Here is a 16,027-nt window from a genome sequence, read left to right on the forward strand (position 1 = left end):
CTGCGTTCTAGGGCAGCATGACGAAATAGGGAGAAAGGAACAAGCTATCTATTACCTGAGTAAGAAGTTCACTACATATGAAGCGCGGTACTCTCTACTGGAACGTACCTGCTGTGCTCTGACTTGGATAGTTCAGAAGCTGAGGCATTACTTCTGTGCCTACACAACATACCTCATATCAAGGATGGATCCCTTGAAATATATCTTTCAGAAACCCATGCCCACTAGCAATCTATCTAAGTGGCAAATCTTGTTGAGCGAGTTCGACATTGTTTATGTGACTCAGAAAGTAGTCAAGGGACAGGCACTGGCAGATCATCTTGCTGAGAACCCCATGGAAGAAGAATACGAACACTTGAAAACGTATTTTCTCGATGAAGAGGTGCTATTCATAGGAGAAGATATTGCTGAGTCCTACGATGGTTGGAGAATATTCTTTGACGGAGCGGCAAATTTCATGGGAGTCGGCATTGGAGCCATCTTGGTATCGGAAACTGGCCAACATTATTCGGTATCTACTAAACTCAAATTTCCCTGCACCAACAACATGGCAGAGTATGAAGCCTGCATACTAGGGCTCAACATGGCAATCGACATGACTATTCAGGAGCTGCTTGTAATCGGTGATTCAGATTTGCTTGTGCACCAGGTACAAGGAGAATGGGCCACCAAGAATTCCAAGATATTTCCATATCTGCACCATGTGCGGGAATTGTGAAAGAGGTTCACGAAGATAGAGTTTCGGCATGTTCCCAGGATTCAGAACGAGTTTGTCGATGCATTGGCCACTTTGTAATCCATGATACTGCATCCCGACAAGACTTCATCGATCCCATCCCAGTAAGGATCCATATCTAGTCAGCGTATTGTGCCCATATTGAAGAAGAAACAGACGGGAAGCCTTGGTTTCACGATATCAAAGAATATTTGGCAAAGGGAGAATATCTGGAGCATGCAAATCATACTCAGAAACGTACGCTTTGGAGGTTGTCCAACAATTTCTTCCACAACGGAGGAACCTTGTATAGTAGAACTCCTGATTTGAGGAGATACATGCTGGGACCTACGGCCCGCATGTGAATGGCTTTGTCTTGGCCAAGAAGATACTTAGAGCCGGTTATTTTTGGATGACCATGGAGACAGATTGCGTCCAGTATGTCCGAAAATGCTACCAATGTCAAGTACATGCCGATATGATAAAAGTGCCGCCAAATGAGCTCAATGGAGCAAGCTCACCTTGGCTATTCGTGGCCTGGGGAATGGATGTCATTGGTCCAATTGAGCCCACCGCCTCTAATGGGCATCGGTTCATCTTGGTAGCTATTGATTACTTCATCAAATGGGTCGAAGCAGCATCTTACAAGGCGGTAACTAAGAAGGTCGTAGCACATTTTGTCTGCGACTGGATTGTTTCCCGGTTTGGAGTTCCAGAATCAATCATCACTGACAATGCCTCCAATCTCAACAGTGATCTGATGAAGAACATGTGTGAGACTTTCAAAATCAAGCGCAAGAATTCCACAGCCTATAGACCCCAGATGAACGGAGCTGTAGAAGCCGCTAACAAGAATATCAAGAAGATACTGAGAAAGATGGTAGAAAAGCACAAACAATGGCACAAGAAGCTGCCATTCGCGTTATTGGGATATCGTACCACAGTCCTCACATCAATCGGGGCAACTCCCTACTTACTGGTTTATGGTACTGAAGCTGTTATTCCCGCTAAAGTGGAGATCCCTTCTCTGAGAATCATATGAGCAGCTAGCCCTCATAGACGGAAAAAGGATGAATGCAGTGTGTGTTGATACCCAATTTTTCCACATATTTTTAATACATAGTATATATGCAGTAATAAGCATGCATAAGTATTTTTATAATTTTTCTATAGTTTTTAAAAGGCTCCAAATCAATTTATTTCTCCTTTTTTATTANGCCTATACACCAGAATCCTCCGAGAAGGACCTGCTTATTAAAAACATGGCTGAAGAACTCAAGAAGTTGACGAGTCGAGTTCAGGTGTCGAAGGCGGCAAAGGAATAGAAAGGTTGAACTATGAAGACCTATGTATAAAGCCAGATGTAGAACTGCCAAAGGGGTACAAACCTCCCAAGTTCGAGATGTTTGATGGTACAGGTGATCCCAGGGTTCATCTGAGAACCTCTTGTGACAAGCTTGTCGGGGTCGGAAAAGACGAAAAGATCCGGATGAAACTCTTTATGAGAAGTCTTACCGGTGATGCTGTGTCCTGGTACATCAGCCAGGATCCCAAGAAATGGTCCAATTGGGTAAGTATGACATCAAAATTCATGGACCGATTCAGGTTCAACACAAAAACGCACCCGATGTTTCTACATACAGAATCTCAAGAAGAAACCCACCGAGACCTTCCGCGAATATGCTACTCGTAGGAGGTCGGAAGCGGCCAAAGTCAGGCCATCTTTGGACGAGGAACAGATGAACAAGTTCTTCGTCAGAGCACATATCCGTAGTATTATGAAAGATTGATGGTTATTGAGAATCATAAATTCTCTGATATCATGAAACTCGGAGAAAGAATTGAAGAAGGAATCAAAAGCGGGATGGTAACGGATTTTGAGGTACTACAGGCCACAAATAAGGCATTACAATCAGGCGGCATATCAAAGAAGAGAGACGTTGCGGCAGTAATGGTGGCTCAGGGCCCGAAATCTCCACTTACCTATCAAACACCTCCACCCACATATCAAACACCTCCACCAACATATCAAACACCTCCACCCACATACCAAGCATCACCGCCTACATATCAACCCTCATCTCCCAGATATTCCCAACCAGTCGTTGTCCATCACACCTATAACTCCCAACCGTCCCATTTCCAGTCACACCGACTCACCAAAATTATCCAAGACCCAATTTCAACCGCAAGCCACCAAGACAATACACCGCCATTGCTGAACCCATCGACCAGTTGTATGAGAGGTTGAAAGCCGCGGGTTACATCACTCCTGTTCCCGCCGTGGCATTAGAAAATCCCTCCCAATGGGTCAATCCAAACAAAATGTGTGCGTACCATTCCGGTATGAAGGGGCACACAACTGATGAGTGTCAAACCATGAAAGATAAGATCCAGATGCTAATTGACAACAAGGTCATACAGGCGAAGGAAGCCGCACCCAATGTCCGCAACAACCCCCTCCCTGATCATAGAGGTGGTGGGGTACATGTGATAGAGACGAACGACGAATGGGACCCTGAGGGGTCGATTGGGATTATTCAAGAGGGCGATGACTTTAAACCCTCAGTCACACTTACTCATATTGTAGTACACACTCAGCCACCAATCGAGGTTAAGGTAGCTGCATCAGTTCCATTTGAGGTAGAGGTGGCTTCGCCTGCGGCCACCCCTGCTCCGTTTGAAGTAGAAGTGGTCACACCTTTCATAGTGAAAGTATCAACCACACCTCCTTTCCACTCAAAAGCAATACCTTGGGATTACGTTGCCGAAGCTCGGCGAAAAGGGAAGGTAAAGGTAGAGGAATCCGATGTTGCACAAGGAATGACAAGGACTGGAAGAGTCTATACACCTGAACATTTGGGAGGACCAAGTAAGGATGCCACTACCAAACAGCATGTCATTGAAACAGGGCCAGATGACCTTTGGAGGAAAGTACAAGCAAGGGAATATTCCGTCATTGATCATTTGAACAAAACCCCAGCTCAGATATCCATCCTGTCACTGTTGCAAAATTCAGAGGCGCATAAGAACGCTTTAATGAAAGTGATGAGTGAAGCTTATGTACCCAACAACATCACCGGCGGAGAGATAGCCAATATGGTAAGGCAGGTACTGGAAAGTCATAAGATCATCTTCCACGAAGATGAGCTACCGCCTGAGGGGTTGAATCACAATCGAGCATTGCATGTCACAGTGCAATTTGAAGACAAATTCATTGCCAGGGTCTTGGTTGACGGAGGTTCAAGCCTCAATATTTGTCCGTTGGACACTCTGAAAAGATTGGACAAAGGTTTTCATGAAATACGGGCAGGAAGCATGAATGTGAAAGCTTTTGATGGGTCTCAAAGGGCCACGATTGGGGAAATTAACTTGTGTTTGCAGATGGGTCCAACTTGGTTCGACGTCGAGTTTCAGGTACTCGACATACCGGCTTCGTACAATCTTCTGTTGGGCCGACCATGGATCCATGCCGCTGGGGCTGTGGCATCCACACTACATCAAGCTGTGAAATTCGAATGGAATCGTCAGGGGGTGATCATTTGCGGAGATGGAAGTAACCCCATTTACACCAGTCAAACCATCCCAGTTATTGGAAATAGAAGAAGGCTAGGAGGGGAAACCTATCATCACATTGAACGTGTCAATGTCGTCGAGAAAGATAAATGGTGGAGCAGTAAAATAGAGAGCATACTGGCATGGTCTGGGTATGAGCCCGGCAAAGGGCTGGGGAAGAATCTCCAGGGTATCACTAAGCCGATATGGCTGAAGGGTCATGGTACTACCTTTGGGCTCGGGTATCAGTACACATGGCAAGAGTATAATGATTGGTCACCTCCATGGCACGGACCGTATTACCCTCTCGAGCAACCAGTGTCACGTCTAGATCAAGCTTTTCACCAAGCTGATACAATATGGGGAACTGCAGAAGAGGAAGCATTAGCTGGGCTGAAGAATCTGTTCTTGGAGGACTAAGACATGGACTGCAGTGCAATAATTGAGGAGGAGGAGGAAGAAGGCCTCACTATTCAGACTGTGAAGAAGGGAGCTATTCTCAGGAACTGGACCGCCACACTATCCCGGGCCCGCCGAGTCCCTGGGTAGCTTGGCAGATTTTATTTTTATAGCCATTCTAGGCATTTAAGATTTTCAGTAACTTTGTTTTAAAGACTTACTTTGTTTCAAAAATAAATGCTCGATTCATCGAGCCGTACTTGTCTGGATGTTGTTTAATTTTAATCAAATGCATCTGCTCTTTTATTATTCATTACTATTTTCTACATTTTTTCTTTCTACGGGGTTATTATTACTTTTCCTGATGAACCGGTGACTGTGACATGTAATGAGGCAACGCAACATGAGAATAGTGATTCAGATGAAGAAGATGAGATACCCGAAGAAGTTGTCAGGGAAGTTGAAAACTTTGAGAATAAGCCTAAGTCCAATCTGGACGAAACCAAAGCAGTAAACTTGGGGGACGCCGAGATCGTCAAGGAGACTCGCATCAGCATTCACTTGTCACCAACAGAGAAGGAAGAGTACATCCGTTTCTTAAAAGAATATGAGGACATTTTCGCATGGTCATATGATGACATGACCGGTTTAAGCACGTCCATAGTGGCTCACAAGTTGCTTACTAATCCCATGTGTCCGCTAGTAAAGCAGAAACTCAGAAAGTTCAAACCAAATATGAGCTTGAAAATCAAGGAGGAAGTTACCAAGTAGATCAAAGCGAAAGTTCTCAGGGTTGTGGAGTACCCAACCTGGTTAGCTAACATTGTGCTAGTACCGAAGAAAGATGGGAAAGTCAGAGTATGTGTTGACTATCGAGATTTAAACAGAGCAAGTCCCAAGGACGACTTTCCACTGCCAAACATACACATCCTGATCGATAATTGCGCCAAGCATGAACTCCAATATTTTGTAGATTGCTTCGCGGGTTATCACCAGATCTGGATGGACGAAGAAGACGTGGAGAAAATAACTTTTATTACATCATGGGGAGTATACTGCTACAAGACGATGCCATTTGGTCTAAAGAATGCTGGGGCTACCTACATGAGAGCCATGACAACCATCTTCCATGATATGATACACAAGGAGATAGAGATGTATGTGGACGACATCATCATCAAATCCAAGAGGGACACAGACCACATAGCAGACTTGAGAAAGTTCTTCGACAGACTAAGGAGGTACAACTTGAAACTGAACCCCGCAAAGTGTGCATTCGGGGTCCCCACAGGAAAGTTAGTGGGATTCATTGTCATCCGTCGAGGGATCGAGCTAGATCCGTCTAAAGTCAAGGCTATTCAGGAGTTACCACCACCTAGGAGCAAAAAGGACGTGATGAGCTTCCTAGGACGTCTCAACTATATCAGTCGATTCATAGCACAGTCCACAGTCAAATGTGAAGCCATCTTCAAGATGTTGAGGAAAGATGCCGAGACAAGCTGGACCGAGGATTGTCAAAAAGCTTTTGACAAGATCAAGGAGTGCCTGTCCACACCACCAGTTCTGGTCCCGCCAGAACCAGGACGGCCTTTGCTACTCTATCTATCTGTATTGGATGGAGCCTTTGGATGTGTTCTGGGACAACATGACGAGACAGGGAGAAAGGAGCAAGCAATATATTACTTGAGTAAGAAGTTCACACCTTACGAAGCACGGTACTCTCTGCTGGAACGCACTTGCTGTGCTTTGACCTGGACAACTCAGAAATTAAGGCATTACTTCTGTGCCTACACCACATACCTCATCTCCAGGATGGACCCTTTGAAGTACATATTTCAGAAACCCATGCCAACTGGGAAGCTAGCCAAGTGGCAGATACTGTTGAGTGAGTTTGATATCGTCTACGTAACTCAAAAGGCGGTCAAAGGACAAGCATTGGCAGATCATCTTGCTGAAAATTTGGTGGGAGGAGAATACGAACCCTTGAAAATGTATTTTCTTGACGAAGAGGTTTCATTTGCAGGAGAGGACATTACCGAAGCATACGACGGTTGGAGTATGTTCTTCGACGGAGCTGCAAATTTCAAAGGAGTGAGCATTGGAGCAGTTTTGGTATTAGAAACAGGTCAACATTATCCGGTATCTGTTAAACTCAGATTTCCCTACACCAACAACATGGCAGAATATGAAGCCTGCACACTAGGACTCAACATGTCAATCGACATGAACGTTCAGGAGCTGCTGGTAATCGGTGATTCAGATTTGCTTGTGCACCAGGTACAAGGAGAGTGGGCCACCAAGAATTCCAAGATATTGCTTGTCACACCTCCCTTTTCCTACCACCGGAAGCAGTATAGGGGAGTTTTTTCCAATTTAAGTGACAATCAAAACGGGATTATTTATATTAAATCCAGAGACGCCACTTGGATAATTTATGGTGTCCCAAGTCACCGGTTTAAAATTCCGAATAGAAGAAGTTTGACTCCGTTTTACAGTCCGCGAAACACAGAAATCCGGGTAAGGAATTCTATTAATCCGGAAGAAGGTTTTAGGCATTTCCGGGTTCCGTGGTTTTGGCACGGTCGCTTAACAATCATTACTGGCCTGATTATCTGATTTTTACATATTTAAGACCTATGATATTTTATTCCTTTTAACCGCTTTTAATGTTTTTAGGAAAATTCATGATTATTTGAAGACACATCGTAAACCACGCTACATGAAATGTACCCGCGGTTTCACGACATGTTTATTTTATTTAACATTGTTGCAAATTGAAGTCGGGTCACATGAAATTCACACCCGAATTTAGAAATTACAAATCACAACTACGTCACGGGAACCGTACCCGAAGCTATGATAATTTATTATAACGCGCCTAAAGCAAACTACGAGAAGTCATTTTTGATATCTAAGTTATAATATTTGTGAGGTCCATGGATGATTTAATTATGGATGGCACACCTCAATCCATTTTAAGAAATTACACTTAATGATATTCTTATCTAAAATTGATGTGAACTTAATATATATAACCACTAGTTGTAAGAAAGTTTGGGGTACATGCTGGGACTTTAATTATTTAAACCAATTCTAGTGTGAGCTTAACTCAAGACTATTTAAAAGGAAACTGGGCTTGAAATCGAGCCAAGAAGTGTAGCCAGGCAGATGGTCGCCTATCTCAAGTGGGCCAACAAGTCCAGGCCCAATTCTACGATATTTACAACAAGCTGTTTTTGGAAAAAGACTATATGCTGATGAAGGTTGGGCTCAAGATTGAGCCCAAAAGAGAAAAACGTACATAGCTGGAGGTCAAAGAGGCCTGGCCATGATCCAGGCGGCCCCCCATTTGGGCCAGATTCAACCTCAAAACTTGGCAGGAGTATATAAAAAAATTAAGGCCCTGCTGAGGCCCAACGGGCTATAATTCACACGCAGTAACAGAATATGCAAATCCTAAAATTACAACACTAACAACCATATTATAAACCTTAAAATTATTATATTGCTATTAATGCTAACAACATGAACTTGAACAATGAAACTATTCATTACATACTACTACATATACGATTGTTCTATCAAGTTAAAATTCTGAAAATATACATGTCACACCTCCTTTTTCACTACCCCGGTAAGGGTATAAAAGGGAGTTATTTCCAACTTGAAGTGACAATCGAAACGGGATTCATTTTATTAAAAAAATTCAGAGTCGCCACTTGGGAGATTTATGGTGTCCCAAGTCACCGGTTTAGAATCCTGAATCGAGGAAAGATTTGACTCTGTTTATGTCCGCGAAACACAGAAATCCGGGTAAGGAATTCTGTTAAGGTGTTAGGCACTCCCGAGTTTCGTGGTTCTAGCACGGTCGCTTTGATCATACCTGGCTTATTAAATTGCCTAATTCCTGATTTTAGAACCTATGTGTTTTTTACCTTTTACCGCTTTTAAAAAAGAAAAATTATCTTGAAACGGGTTACGCGTACGTATACCTGCTTGTTTGGCGCGTCAAAAATCATGTCACGCGAATGTATCCACAATTAATAACGCTTTATTAATATTAAGAGAATTTGGGCCGAAGTTGTGCGAACGCATACTCCGCTTTTGTTTTTAGAATCATAATTGTGTTACGCGGATGTATACACAGTCACAATTGTGTTTTAAACGGCCCTAAAAGGCTTTTCTACGAACATTAATCATTTTATAACTAACAGAAACAGTGTTGGCGAGGACTATGGATGATTTGGTCAAAATGACACACCCCAAATTATGGGTAGAGGGCAGCACTTAATCAAGCGGGTCTGATGGAGTTCGAATTTGCTCCTAGTTAATAACAAATTCAAGCCCAATGACTAGCAAACCCATGTTAAGTAATATCAAGTACTTGGTTAATTGAACAAAAATGTTTGGGCCACTTGGATTTCGTGAGAGTCACCCAAAGGTTGGACGTGATACCGAGTTCAACAAAATACCACACGATGCTTTCAAAAGCCCCTTTTACTATGCCAATTAAAAGTATAATGACTTAAATCCTTCTGATATCACAGGACTCCAAATTGGGCCTGGGGCGTGATAAGGTCAAAAACAAGCCTGGAAGGCCCATTCGCAGTAAGCTGAAACGTATCAGCCCAAACCAAACACAAACCACTTAAGAAATTCCAAGAATACAATAAGAACTGACAAACAACACCAGATTTGTGAATTCAGACTTTTTTGCACCTACTTAACTAACAGAACATTTAACAATATTAAAAGCTCTATGATCTCAAAAATCAACTAGCATCGTTTGGATTATATGAATAAGCTATAGAGTTTTAAACAACCAATGCTAACATGATGTTCAGATNATTAGTTTATTTTCATACATTGTTATTGATGCGACCAATTAGACAATGTATGAAAATAAACTAATCTAGGTTCTAAAGTATGCAACTCCCCTTTGTCCATTGTACACCCCTCACAGAACCNTCCTAAAAGTACTGCCAAACTCCCCCTTTGTCCATTGTACACCCCTCACAGAACCCTTCTAATATCACACTTCACATCATCATTCTGCTCTTAGCTTCTTTAATACTAATTAACCATGAAGTTATCACCAAGCCTGAGTACTTGTATCAGCTAAAACAATTTAATACACATGGAACTTGACTGGATTTTTAACACAACAATCCAACAGTCCTCAAATCAAATACAGCTATGAGAGTTCGAGTATTTAAAACAACAACTAGTTAGAATACATGAAGAGTCAAGTGACTAAACCACAAACACCATGCAACTAAGGTACAGATAGAGCCATCGCCATGATTTTAACTTTGCTTTTAATTCCAACTTCAAATTGAACTTCACATTAGGTAGAATTCAGAAGACATGTACCTGGAAATATAGGGAAAGCAAAAGAAGTGAGGGGTCGATAGAGCCAACAGTAGCAGCACAGGAATCCAACAACAACAATGAAACAGTAGAGGATCAACAACCCAGAATCACTCGTGAAAACCCAAATCCCAACTCCAAAACACTTTTAACCAAAAGCCATGACTTACAAATAACCCCTTCTGAAGTTTTAAAAATCAAACACAAGAGATTCGAAAGCTGAAACTTAATGTGATGCAAGCAACTTTACCAAAAGAGTTCAGAATTTCAAGTGTTATTTCAAAGTTCACTCACAAATGCCTAGCCGTCTCCAATTTTATGTATTTTTTAGCATCCAGAATCTGCCTTGAAAGGCAAGGAATGATGCCTTTTATAGGCAAAAAAGTAGGGCATCCTCACATTTTATTTTTGCCCTTTAGTCCCTCATTTTGTGACTTGTCTGCCAAGTTATAGTGCCAAAATTAAAACCAGCCCCTGCTAGAAACTTCTAAAACAGCTGTCATTCCCTTAACCAATTTACCTAAACTAAGCCCCAATGACCCTGAAATTACCCTGAACCAAGACGGGTCATGGGTCAATTTCAACTCAATTGTTACCTTAGAGTCTAACCTGGGTCAAGTTAACCCACGGCCCCAAATGAACGAGTCTCTTAACTGGGTCAATGATTGACCACAGTTAATACAAGGACATAAACCATCACGCATGACCAAACAGAGAAGATAGAATTCAGAAAATAAAATATGCAATAATTCCAAACTTTGCAATTAATCCTACCCTTAATTACTAACTAAATGAACTCCATTATTAAGGAAAAACAAAACAAAAATAAAGCAAGTAAAAAAACGAGAAGCAGAAATACCCAATTAGCAGAGTCGTCAATGCCAAATTAATGCCAAGATATCTTGACATAGCGACGAGAATCAATGAATGATGATGACAAGGCTTGGCTGGCTGATGTTGCATTGACCGGAATCTGGTGGGCTTCGAAACGGGCCAAAAATGACACTAATCGATTGTTCTTAATGAGAACAATCGATTGGCATAAATTTTGGCTCGAATCGAGCCTTGAAACCACTGGAAATCAGAAGGAGGAGCGGATTAGGGTTTTTGTTGTTTTTTTGTAATTTCAGATTTGAAATTTGAAACAAATGGGTGAGGGTTTTGGGAAATTGGTGGTAGATATGAGATGAGGAGGGCGTGGTGGTTGTTTGGTGTGAATTTGGGGGTGGTTGAACGGTGGCGCCGCCGGCCGCGGCGGAGGAACCAAGGGCGGCGCCCTAGGGTTTGGGGATTTCGGCGGTTTCTGGTGGGATTCGAGGGGAATGGAGGGTGGCAGGGGAATGAGGGGAAAAAGGTGAAGCTCCGGTGCAAAAATGGGGTCAATCGGAGCAACACAACCGGCGGAGGAGATTTTCCGGTAGGCGGTGTGCGGCGGAGGCGGTGGAGGGTTCTCTGAGGGGTGGGGTGAGAGAGAGACGGGCTTAGGGGGGTAGGATGTTGTTAGGACCTATATATATCTATTTAGGCCCACTTCAGGGCCGTTGGCTCAAAGATCCTCGACGGTCCTGATTGCCCATTAATGAAACGGGGTCGATTGGTCTGGAACGGGGCTGGACCAGGTTGGGCTTAACTGGGGCGGTTTTGGGCATCTGAAATCGATTGGGCCAATTTTGAAGATTGGCCCAATTTTAAAGAGACAAGACCAACACATTCCTCCAATTTTCTTCTTTGTTTTCTTTTTATTTATTTTCTATAATTGATTAAACCCTAAATTAAATCATAAATTGATCTAATCAAACTAATTATCTACTAAGATAGTTAATTACTCCTAAATTAAAAGAAGAAATTACTAATTTAATACTAAAAGACTAAAAATGCAAAAATATACCAATTTTTAATTTTCAATTTTAATAAAACAAATAATTGACTAATTAACCTTAAAAATATAAAAATGACCTAAATGCAATGCATGGTATTTTTTGGCTTTTCATGATTTTTAATAAAAATAAACGTGCACAGAAAATGCAAATAATTAGCACAAATTTCCACAAAAATCCTATAAAATTGCAAAAATGGAAAAAATTATTTTTTGTTGAATTTATGGGAATAATTCACATATGGCAAATATCACATACTCACAATACACATGCTGAGTACTGTATTTCAAACATGCATGAGCCGGCATCTTTTATTACAAATAAACCATTAGAACCCTATGCTACTTGAAGTTCTATATATTTCATAATAATAAACTATCAGACCTTCACATAGAACATTTTCCACTAAACAAATAGGCATCAAACACATCCTAGAATAAACCACATGAATACTGCAGAAAACTGAAACTAGTAAAGGAACTAAATGAAGTTGGAAGAAACACGGGAATGAAATTAAAAGGGGAGCATTTAGCATTAGATCTTCAACTTCAGGTACATATTTCAAATGGAAAAACAGGCTTGCACTTCAAGATCATTAGGGTCCAAGAGTACCTGGATATTAAAACAAAGCGAAAGGGAATGAGAATTTCAGCAAGGTCAGAAGTATGAGTAAATCAGCAAATCAACAGCAATATTCAGCTTCTTTAGACCATCTTCAAACCCAGAAAAACCAGAAATCCCTCAAAAACTTTTAAGTTCTTACTAACAAAGAAAACCATGGAACAATTCCAACCAATTTTCAACCAAAACAATGCAGAAACTTTGAGTATTTTTCAGGGTCTGAAATTCTTATTTCTGTGTGAAAGCAAGGGTCTATATATAGCCCTTAAGAGTGTCATGTGCTGAAGAGAATAATGGAATTATTCCTTCAGCCACAAGGCATCTTTTTTTTAACCAACTTGGATAGCTGGTTGTCCCTCATTGGCTTCAGCACGTTGTGCTAACCAAATGGGGACAGCTGCCCCCTATTCTAGAACATTCCCTCAATTCTTATCCTTTTTCCTTATTTTTTTATCTCTCAAACGACCCCCTAAAATTCCTTTAAATTTCCTTTGACCCCTAAATATGTCTACTGATTGCCAAATTGAACAAACATGAACAAGAGACCACTTGACAATCAAAAAAGGATCAAAACCAGATATTGATTGAATCCTAAACACCTAAAACAAATTAACCTAACAAAGACTAAATCATCATGAACCCTACTGTAATGAACATAAACCAAACCTAAACAACTAATGATTATAATGCTCAAAACACAATACTGCTGAAACGAAAAGGCAACCAATAAACAATGAACCAACACAATCTAATTACTGTAATTAACCTAAAAATATGCCAACTTAAACAACTAAGAACAGAAAACCCCATAGCAAGAACAACAAACAACAATGCGACAGTTAGCCTAAACGACTAAGTATTATTACTGGTTAATTAACAGGAAAAAAAAAAATCAAAGGAGAACAAAGATAAACAAGAAACTCTAAATAGATAGTGTTCCAAACCCGTTTTTCTTTCCTTTCTTTTTCGTTCTTCATGGTATGAATCAAAGCATGCATAGAAGAATAAGAACAACAACAAAATAAAAGAACAAAACAAAAAGAAAAGAAAAGAACAATTAAAGCTATTGCCTATTTTTTAAAGAAAAATTAATCAAGAAAATAGAAATGAAGAGAAACCCTAACAACATATTTTATTTATTAACGGGAACCAAAACTCAGACAATTATAAAAGACAAAACAAGAAAGAAAAGCAAAATAAATAAAGGAAACCCTAATAAATGAGAAAAGGAAAAGCAAACTTAGCTCTTTTTTGTTTCGGCTTTGATTCTGTTAAAATCGACCCCCAAACGTTTGTTCTTGTCAAGAACACACGCTTGGGGTGCATCTAGACCCATCGAACAGAAGAACAAACGAAAAAGAGGGGATATGCAACGGACCCGTATTCTTAGATCTATGATTTGGCCGAATCAAAAGGGATTTGAAGGAGGTGGTTTGGGGATTTGGAAAGGGGAGGGGACGACGGTTACATGGTGAAAATTTGGGGCCATTTGGAGAAGATTCGCCGCCGTGAGGCGATTTTCGACGGTGAAGGGTGGTGGAGGCGTTGGGGGGAATTAGGGCGGCTAGGGTTTCTCTAGGTTTAGTGGTTAGAGACGAAATGAGGGGTTCGAATGGAGGGGAACCTGGTTAGGACAGTTTTATACTTATGGAAGGGTAGTTCCCATCCGTTCGATTAAACGAAATCAACGGATGGGATTTAAGGACCCTAGAAACGGTGCCGTTTGGTGTGGGGTGGGGCTGGCTGGACCGGGTGTTTGGTTTTGGGCTTGGGGCTTGAACGGGTAAATAGGCAATTGGGCCACCATATTTGGTCTCTGGGTGGCCCAAATTCGAATAACCAGCCCCCTTTTCCTTTTCCAAATCTCTTTTTTTTATTTCCTTTTTCTTTTCTCTTTTTTTTTAATTAAAATCCTAAATTAATCTAAATTGTAAAATTAAACTAATTATCTAAGTATAATAATTATAAAAATTACTTGATCCTAAATTAAAAGAGAAAAACTACTAATAAAATTAAAGCTAAAAATGCAAAAATGAACCATTTTTGTGATTTTCAGTTTAGTAGAACAATTAATTAACTAATTAATCCTAAAAACATGGAAGCAAAATCTAAATGCGATGCATGGCATTTTTTGGTATTTTTCATGATTTTAATAAAAGTAAACATGCACAGAAATGCAAATAATCAACACAAATTCCTACAAAAATCCTATAAAATTGCAAACAATTGGAAGAAATTTATTTCTTTAATTTGTAGGATATTTCACATAGGGCAAAAATCACGTGCTCACATTGCCATATCTGCACCATGTGCAGGAATTTAGAAAGAGGTTCACGAAGATAGAATTCCAACATGTACCCAGAATTCAAAATAAGTTTGCCGATGCAGTGGCCACATTATTATCCATGATACAGCATTCGGATAAGAATTTCATTGATCCCATCCCAGTAAGAATCAATAATCAACCGGCGTATTATGCTCATGTTGAAGAAGAAACAGATGGAAAACCTTGGTTCCATGACATCAAGGAGTATCTGGCGAAAGGAGAATATCCGGAGCATGCAAACCACACTCAGAAACGCACACTCCGGAGATTGTTCAATTTACTTCCACAGCGGAGGAAATTTGTACAGAAGAACTCCCGATTTGGGATTGCTAAGATGTGTCGACACAAAAGAGGCTTCTAAGCTACTTGAGGATATATATGCTGGGACTTGCAGCCCCCACATGAATGGTTTTCTTTTGGCCAAGAAGATACTTAGGGCCGGTTACTTTTGGATGACTATGGAGACAGATTGCATCCAGTATGTCCGCAAATGCTACCAGTGCCAAGTACATGCCGATATGATAAAAGTGCCACCGAATGAGCTCAATGCAACAAGCTCACCTTGGCCATTCGTCGCCTGGGGAATGAATGTCATCGGCCCAATCGAGCCCACTGCTTCAAATGGACACAGGTTTATTCCAGTGGCCATTGATTACTTCACAAAATGGGTAGAGGCTGCATCTTACAAATGTCACGACCCAACTTCCACTAAAGGTCGTGATGGCGCCGGACACCACTGTCAGGCAAGCCAACCCAAAATACTTAATTAAATTTTCATTTTAATACTTTTGAAAACCATGACTTTACTTCAAATTTACCAATTAAAAGATAATCGCTTCAATTCAAATTAAATGATAACCATTTAATACAAAATACTTCATAACCATCCCAGAACCCGGTGTCACAAGTGCATGAGAAATTTCTAAGAAAAATCGAATAAAGTACAACAGCTGTCCGGAATACAATTGGACAGAAAATAAGTAGAATCCTGAGAGAGACTATACTAGCTGCGGGTCGCCTCGAGGAAACACAGCTTACCTAGTCTTCGTGTCAACCATGCTGCTACGCCCACTAGGCCACTAGAGGTGCATGTACCTGTGCAACAAAAAATGCACAGAAGTGTAGTATGAGTATTATTAATGCGATGACTCACGGATTTATTAA

Source organism: Nicotiana attenuata, unplaced genomic scaffold (genome assembly GCF_001879085.1).
Source record: "Nicotiana attenuata strain UT unplaced genomic scaffold, NIATTr2, whole genome shotgun sequence".
Lineage (NCBI taxonomy): Eukaryota > Viridiplantae > Streptophyta > Magnoliopsida > Solanales > Solanaceae > Nicotiana > Nicotiana attenuata.